The sequence below is a fragment of the Eleutherodactylus coqui genome, chromosome 2, assembly GCF_035609145.1.
Source record: "Eleutherodactylus coqui strain aEleCoq1 chromosome 2, aEleCoq1.hap1, whole genome shotgun sequence".
In the NCBI taxonomy this organism is placed as follows: domain Eukaryota; kingdom Metazoa; phylum Chordata; class Amphibia; order Anura; family Eleutherodactylidae; genus Eleutherodactylus; species Eleutherodactylus coqui.
In genome coordinates, this window is record NC_089838.1 from 46,242,873 (window position 1) to 46,252,522 (window position 9,650).

Consider the following 9,650-nt stretch of genomic DNA (forward strand, 5'->3'; position numbering starts at 1 on the left):
CTGCCTGTTGGTGGGAAAAAACTGAAAACAAATCTATTTGTCCAGCCTCTGTCCGTCCTAACGCCTGTGGACACGTGTGAGCTGCGTGAAAAACATTGCTAAATCATACGCACCCAGCTACGCTTTACTGCTGGCTTCGCCATTTGCTTTCCTTAATTGGGAAAAAAAATACCTGCTCTGCCAGAGTTATAATAACTCTGCTACCCTCACGTTCTGTGACACATAAGCAGGGACACAGCACAGTTATTAAACTTCTCATGTTCATTGAATATACGCAGTGCTGCCTGTTGGTGGGAAAAAACTGAAAACAAATCTATTTGTCCAGCCTCTGTCCGTCCTTACGGGCGGTGGAGACGTGTGAGCTGCGTGAAGAACAGTGCTAAATCATACGCACCCAGCTACGCTTTACTGCTGGCTTCGCCATTTGCTTTCCTTAATTGGGAAAAAAAATACCTGCTCTGCCAGAGTTATAATAACTCTGCTACCCTCACGTTCTGTGACACATAAGCAGGGACACAGCACAGTTATTAAACTTCTCATGTTCATTGAATATACGCAGTGCTGCCTGTTGGTGGGAAAAAACTGAAAACAAATCTATTTGTCCAGCCTCTGTCCGTCCTTACGCCTGTGGAGACGTGTGAGCTGCGTGAAAAACATTGCTAAATCATACGCACCCAGCTACGCTTTACTGCTGGCTTCGCCATTTGCTTTCCTTAATTGGGAAAAAAATACCTGCTCTGCCAGAGTTATAATAACTCTGCTACCCTCACGTTCTGTGACACATAAGCAGGGACACAGCACAGTTATTAAACTTCTCATGTTCATTGAATATACGCAGTGCTGCCTGTTGGTGGGAAAAAACTGAAAACAAATCTATTTGTCCAGCCTCTGTCCGTCCTTACGGGCGGTGGAGACGTGTGAGCTGCGTGAAGAACAGTGCTAAATCATACGCACCCAGCTACGCTTTACTGCTGGCTTCGCCATTTGCTTTCCTTAATTGGGAAAAAAATACCTGCTCTCCAAGAGTTATAATAACTCTGCTACCCTCACGTTCTGTGACACATAAGCAGGGACACAGCACAGTTATTAAACTTAGATAATTCATTCACTAGAGGCAGTGGGGCCTTTCGTTTTCCAAAAAGGGCAAAAATTATATTTGGCCTGCAGTCTTGCGCCAATTTATTTCCTGCCTGTGAAATCAAATCACTGGTAATACAGCATGCTGAGGGGTAGGGGTAGGCCTAGAGGACGTGGACGCGGCCGAGGACGCGGAGGGCCAAGTCAGGGTGTGGGCACAGGCCAAGCTCCTGATCCAGGTGTGTCGCAGCCGACTACTGCGCGATTAGGAGAGAGGCACGTTTCTGGCGTCCCCACATTCATCGCCCAATTAATGGGTCCACGCGGGAGACGGTTATTAGAAAATGAGCAGTGTGAGCAGGTCCTGTCCTGGATGGCAGAAAGTGCTTCGAGCAACCTATCGTCTACCCGCAGTTCTGCGCCGTCCACTGCTGCCAATCCGAATCCTCTGTCTGCTGCTCCTCCTTCCTCCCAGCCTCCTCACTCCACTACAATAACACCTGCTCAGGAGCGGGAGCACTCCCAGGAACTGTTCTCGGGCCCCTGCTTAGATTGGGCAGCAGCGGTTCCTCTCCCACCAGAGGAGTTTATCGTCACTGATGCCCAACCATTCGAAAGTTCCCGGGGTCCGGGGGAAGAGGCTGGGGACTTCCGCCAACTGTCTCAACAACTTTCTGTGGGTCAGGAGGACGATGACGATCAGACACAGTTGTCTTGCAGTGAGGTAGTAGTAAGGGCAGTAAGTCCCAGGGAGCAGCGCACAGAGGATTCGGAGGAAGAGCAGCAGGACGATGAGGTGACTGACCCCACCTGGTGTGCAACGCTTACTCAGGAGGACAGGTCTTCAGAGGGGGAGTCAAGGGCATCAGCAGGGCAGGTTGCAAGAGGCAGTGCGGTGTCCAGGGCCAGGGGTAGAGGCAGGGCCAGACCGAATAATCCACCAAGTGTTTCCCAAAGCGCCCCCTCGCGCCATGCCACCCTGCGGAGGCCAAGGTGCTCTAAGGTCTGGCAGTTTTTCACAGAGACGCCTGACGACCGACGAACAGTGGTGTGCAACCTTTGTCGCGCAAAGCTCAGCCGGGGAGCCAACACCAACAGCCTCACCACCACCACCATGCGCAGACATATGATGGCCAAGCACCCCGCAAGGTGGGACAAAGGCCGTTCACCGCCTCCGGTTTGCATCCCTGCCTCTCCCCCTGTGCCCCAACCTGCCACTGAGATGCAACCCCCCTCTCAGGACACAGGCACTACCGCCTCATGGCCTGCACCCACACCCTCATCTCCGCTGTCCTCGGCCCCATCCAGCAGTGTAGTTCAGCGCACCGTTCAGCCGTCGCTTGCGCAAGTGTTCGAGCGCAAGCGCAAGTACGCCGCCACGCACCCGCACGCTCAAACGTTAACCGTCCGCATAGCAAAATTCATCAGCCTTGAGATGCTGCCGTATAGGGTTGTGGAAACTGAGTCCTTCAAAAGTATCATGGAGGCGGCGGCCCCGCGCTACTCAGTTCCCAGTCGCCACTACTTTTCCCGATGTGCCGTCCCAGCCCTGCACGACCACGTCTCCCGCAACATTGTGCGCGCCCTCACCAACGCGGTTACTGCCACGGTCCACTTAACTACGGACACGTGGACAAGCACAGGCGGGCAGGGCCACTACATCTCCCTGACGGCACATTGGGTGAATTTAGTGGAGGCTGGGACAGAGTCAGAGCCTGGGACCGCTCACGTCCTACCCACCCCCAGAATTGCGGGCCCCAGCTCGGTGCTGGTATCTGCGGAGGTGTATGCTTCCTCCACTAAAGCACCCTCCTCCTCCTCCTCCTCCTCTGTCTCACAATCAAGATGTGTTAGCAGCAGCATGTCGCCAGCAGTCGGTGTCGCGCGGTGTGGCAGCACAGCGGTGGGCAAGCGTCAGCAGGCCGTGCTGAAACTACTCAGCTTAGGCGATAAGAGGCACACGGCCCACGAACTGCTGCAGGGTCTGACACAGCAGACCGACCGCTGGCTTGCGCCGCTGAGCCTCCAACCGGGCATGGTTGTGTGTGACAACGGGCGTAACCTGGTGGCGGCTCTGCAGCTCGGCAGCCTCACGCACATGCCATGCCTGGCCCACGTCTTTAATTTGGTGGTTCAGCGCTTTCTGAAAAGCTACCCACGCTTGTCAGACCTGCTCGTAAAGGCGCGCCGGCTCTGCGCACATTTCCGCAAGTCCCACACGGACGCTGCCACCCTGCGCACCCTGCAACATCACTTTAAGCTGCCAGTGCACCGACTGCTGTGCGACGTGCCCACACGGTGGAACTCTACGCTCCACATGTTGGCCAGGCTCTATGAACAACGTAGAGCTATAGTCGAATACCAACTCCAACATGGGCGGCGCAGTGGGAGTCAGCCTCCTCAATTCCTTTCAGAAGAGTGGGCCTGGTTGGCAGACATCTGCCATGTCCTTGGTAATTTTGAGGAGTCTACCCAGGTGGTGAGCGGCGATGCTACAATCATTAGCGTCACCATTCCTCTGCTATGCATCTTGAGAAATTCCCTGCAAACCATAAAGGCAGCTGCTTTGCGCTCGGAAACGGGGGCGGGGGAAGACAGTATGCCGCTGGATAGTCAGGGCACCCTCCTGTCTATTTCTCAGCGCGTACAGGAGGAGGAGGAGGAGCATGAGGAGGATGAGGAGGAGGGGGAAGAGACAGCTTGGGCCGCTGCTGACGGTACACCGGCTGATTGCCTGTCATCCTTTCAGCGTGTATGGCCTGAGGAGGAGGAGGAGGAGGAGGAGGAGGAGGAGGAGGATCCTGATAGTGATCTTCCTAGTGAAGACAGCCATGTGTTGCGTACAGGTACCCTGGCACACATGGCTGACTTCATGTTAGGTTGCCTTTCTCGTGACCCTCGCGTTGCACGCATTCTGGCCACGACGGATTACTGGGTGTACACACTGCTCGATCCACGGTATAAGGAGAACCTGCCCACTCTGATTCCCGAAGAGGAAAGGGGTTCGAGAGTGTTGCTATACCACAGGACCCTTGCGGACAAGCTGATGGTAAAATTCCCAGCCGACAGCGCTAGTGGCAGAAGGCGCAGTTCCGAGGGCCATGTTGCAGGGGATGTGCGTAGATCGAGCAGCATGTACATCCCAGGCAGTGCAACAGTCTTTAAGGGCCTGGCCAGCTTTATGGCTCCCCACCAAGACTGTGTCACCGCTCCCCAGTCACGGCTGAGTCGGCGGGAGCACTGCAAAAGGATGGTGAGGGAGTACGTAGCGGATCGCACGACCATCCTTGGTGACGCCTCTGCCCCCCTACAACTACTGGGTGTCGAAGCTGGACACGTGGCCTGAACTAGCCCTGTATGCCCTTGAGGTGCTTGCTTGTCCTGCGGCTAGCGTCTTGTCGGAAAGGGTGTTTAGTGCGGCTGGGGGAATCATCACAGATAAGCGTAGCCGCTTGTCAACCGACAGTGCCGACAGGCTAACACTCATCAAGATGAACAAAGGCTGGATTTCCCCAGACTTCTGTTCTCCACCAGCGGACAGCAGCGATACGTAAGCAATACGTAGGCTGCACCCGCGGATGGAAGCTACGTTCTCTCTCACCATCCAAAACGGGGACATTTCTGCTTCATCAATCTGTGTCTAATATTCCTCCTCCTCCTCCTCCTGCTCCTCCTCTTGAAACCTCACGTAATCACGCTGAACGGGCAATTTTTCTTAGGGCCACAAGGCTCACTCAAATAATTTTTCAGAACAATTTTTATAAGTTTCAATTAGCTTAAAAGCGTTGGAACTTTAACTTGACCCAATTTTTCGTTACACTGGGCTGCCTCCAGGCCTAGTTACCACTTAAGCCACATTAACCAAAGCGATTCACCTGCCATCTTGGTTGGGCATGGCCAATTTTTACTGAGGTACATTTGTACTGTTGGTACACCAATTTTTTGGGGCCCTCACCTACAGTGTAATCATAGTAATTTCTATGTTCTTCGCCTGCACTCATGGTACAGAAAGGTGTGTGGGGTTGGCCTACACTTTAGCTACATAAATGTCACTTGTGCCTTGGCTATACTAAGGCTACTGAAATGGAACTAAGACTGCGCTCCCGCTATACTGCTGCTTCAGAATTGTTACTGGGGCCTGTCTTGAGTGCTACTATTGCTTACATGGAACTAAGACTGCGCTCCCGCTATACTGCTGCTTCAGAATTGTTACTGGGGCCTGTCTTGAGTGCTACTATTGCTTACATGGAACGAAGACTGCGCTCCCGCTATACTGCTGCTTCAGAATTGTTACTGGGGCCTGTCTTGAGTGCTACTATTGCTTACATGGAACGAAGACTGCGCTCCCGCTATACTGCTGCTTCAGAATTGTTACTGGGGCCTGTCTTGAGTGCTACTATTGCTTACATGGAACGGACACGTGGAGAGGACACGTAGTGCCTCAAAAACATCCCCCTCCTCCTCCAACAGGGAAAACATTGTTGGCAAATGCCTTTGCATTGGTTCGTCTGGTGGCAGTCCAAGAATTTCACCTTTACCGACACTACAAGACAGCCCCCCCACCATCCCCCCGCCACGGCCCACTTAATCCTGGCCACATTCCGAAAACCAACAAAATACAACCGTGGTACTAGGTCCGCAGTCACCACCACATTACCACCAACGCGGTTACTGTTAAGGTGCATATAACCACGGACACGTGGAGAGGACACGTAGTGCCTCAAAAACATCCCCCTCCTCCTCCAACAGGGAAAACATTGTTGGCAAATGCCTTTGCATTGGTTCGTCTGGTGGCAGTCCAAGAATTTCACCTTTACCGACACTACAAGAGAGCCCCCCCACCATCCCCCCGCCACGGCCCACTTAATCCTGGCCACATTCCGAAAACCAACAAAATACAACCGTGGTACTAGGTCCGCAGTCACCACCAAATTACCACCAACGCGGTTACTGTTAAGGTGCATATAACCAGTCTGACTGGGGCATGCAGACACCTTGACAGAATGAATAGTGTGTGGCACATAGGTTCCCCATTGCTATGCCCACGTGTGCAGCTCCTGATGGCGGTGGCACAGGATTGTATTTCTCATTGCTTCTGTACAGCATTGTGGGCTATCGCCCCGCCCCTATTAAAGAGGGTCGCTACCTAGCCGTGCCAACCCTGTGCAGTGTGTGCCTGCGGTCCCTCGTCGTGGCAGACGCACTTCTAAATAGACATGAGGGTGGTGTGGCATAAGGGCAGCTGAAGGCTGCGCAGGGACACTTTGGTGTGCGCTGTGGGGGGGGGGGGGGGTGCGGTTGGGCAGCATGTAACCCAGTAGAAGTGGCAGCGGAGTGTCATGCAGGCAGTGATTGTGCTTTGTTGGAGGTAGTGTGGTGCTTAGCAAAGGTATGCCATGCTAATGAGCGCTTTTCAGAAGTAAAAGTTGTTGGGAGGGGGGGGGGCCCACTCTTGCCGCTATTGTGGCTTAATAGTGGGACCTGTGAACTTAGGATGCAGCCCAACATGTAACCCCTCGCCTGCCCTATCCGTCACTGTGTCATTCCCATCACTTTCCTGAATTGCCCAGATTTTCACACATGAAAACCTTAGCGAGCATCGGCGAAATACAAAAATGTTCTGGTCGCCCATTGACTTCAATGGGGTTCGTTGTTCGAAACGAACCCTCGAGCATCACGGGAAGTTCGTTACGAATAACGAACACCCGAACATTTTGGTGTTCGCTCATCTCTAGTATACATACACACACAGGTGAGGTAGACTCTCCTCAGCATATATACATATACACACACACACACACACGTGAGGTATTCTCCTCGGTATATATATATATATATACACATTATATACACACACACACACACACACTGATTTGAGGTAGATTCCCCTCGGTATATATACACACACACACACAGGTGAGGTAGATTCTACTCGGTATATACACACACAGAGGTGAGGGAGATTCTCAGTCTATACATACACACACGAGGTAGATTCTGCTCGGTATATACATACACACACACGTGAGGTAGATTCTCCTCGGTATATACACATACACAGAGGTAAGATAGATTCTCCTCGGTGTACATACACACACACAGGTGAGGTATATTCTCCTTGCTATATATACACACACAAGTGAGGTAGATTCTCCTCGGCATATACACACACACACACACACACACACACACACACAGAGGTTAGGTAGATTCTCCTCGTTATACACACACAAACACAAAGAGGTGAGGTAGATTCCCCTCGGTATATACACACAGAGGTGAGGTAGAGTCTACTCGGTATATACACACGGAGGTGAGGGAGATTCTCAGTCTATACACACACACACACAGGTGAGGTAGATTCTGCTCGGTATATACACACAGAGGTGGGGGAGATTCTCCTCAGTCTATATACACACACACACACACACACACACACACAAAGGTGAGGTAGATTCTGCTCAGTGTATATACACACACACACACAGGTGAGGTAGATTCTCCTCAGTCTATACACACAGACACACAAAGGTGAGGTAGATTCTGCTCGGTCTATACACACACACACACACACACACACAGGTGAGGTAGATTCTCCTCGTTATATACACACAAACACACAGAGCTGAGGTAGGTTCTCCAGGGTATATTTACATACACACACATACATATACACACACACAGGTGAGGTAGATTCTCCTCGGTGTATATACACGCACAAAGGTGAGGTAGATTCTGCTCGGTATATATACACACACAGGTGAGGTAGATTCTCTTCGGCATATATACACACAGGTAAGGTAGATTCTCCTAGGTATCATACACACAGAGGTGAGGTAGATTCTCCTCGGTGTATATACACACATACACACACACACACACAGGTGAGGTAGATTCTCCTCGGCATATATACAGATATATATATATATATATATATATATATACACACACACACACACACACACACACATATACACACACACACAGCATTACTCAGTAGTGGGCAACAGCAAGCAAAGGACAGCAAACCCGCCAGTTCGAGGGTCCATAATGTAATATCAGTACAGAGATACTGCAGATTATTACAACAGTGACCTCTAGAGATCTGCAGAACATCGCTCTATCTCCTGATACATAGCGATATATCCTGCAGATTATTACACCACTGTCCTCCAGAGAACTGCAGAACATCTTTGTCCTCTCTACTCATATATCCTTCAGATTATCGCACTGCTGCTCTCTGTGACTGGCTCAGAGCGTTTTATGATGATAATTATTCCACCCTAAGTAGATTTCTTCGTGCTTCTCGCAGAGCGGCGCTTTCTCCCTGGACGCGGCTCGCCGGCTGCTGATCTACTTTTCTAGAAATGTGCAGTTTATAATGAATTCACAGAATCCTGAGATTTAAAGGGAAAGCGTCGCTAGGGCCGCACACAGGAAGAACGTAGAAATGTAGCATGGCGTCCCTTCCAAATTTGCCATATCATCCGGCGAAGGAACTTAAAATCCCAAGTCTGAACAACGCAAAAAAAAACATGTCTGTCCTCCTGCGCTCCACCACCACATCTTGCCTAGTGTCCGATAATCCGGCAGCATGCAGGGAAACATGAAGGAATTCTAGCACCCCCTCAGTAAGACAGCAAGTTCCTGACGGGAGCAGAATTTAGTGCAGCTCGGATTTCAGGAAGTTTGAAGGACTCTGGCACATCCACCTCTCCGCGTCGCTTCCAGGAGGCTAAGGGACAAGCATGCCGGGATCAGCTGGACCGCGCAGAAGACAAGACTTCTTCCCATTCAGAGTTTGCATCCAAGTTCAAGTGAAACAAAAAGTGGTGTAACAGCGTGACAAATACTAACGGTCCGCACAAAGCAGCAACTCAATGAGACTATAATGATGAGGATGACATCAATGGCCACTGTCTGATATACTCTAGTCACATCCAGAGCTGCACGCAGCTGACCCTAACACTGAGGGCTGCTCTGAAGTACAATACAAGATAAGTAATGTATGTACACAGTGACTCCACCGGCAGAATAGTGAGTGAAGCTCTGGAGTATAATACAGGATGTAACTCAGGAGCAGTACAGGATAAGTAATGTATGTACACAGTGACTCCACCAGCAGAATAGCGAGTGCAGCTCTGAAGTATAATACAGGATGTAACTCAGGATTAGTATAGGATAAGTAATGTGTGTACACAGTGATTCCACGAGCAGAATAGTGAGTGCAGCTCTGGACTATAATACAGGATAAGTAATGTATGTACACAGTGACCCCCCCAGCAGAATAGTGAGTGCAGCTCTGGAGTGTGGTCTTGGCTACAGCTCCACACAGACAGCCATGACAGATCCTCTTTAGAGGTCAGCCTTCACTGCAATTTTGGATGCTATACATGATTCAGGAGGCTCAGGGCGAGCAGCAGCGGAAGCTACAGAGCAGGGAACTGTGGGAGGATGCAGCGACTCTGAATGAGAGAGATGAATCCATCCTATAGAATAAACTGCGATTATCACCAGTAACCATGCTGCATCTGCAGAGGGGTTGTACTGACCTGTAATGTGGCGGTCGCCTT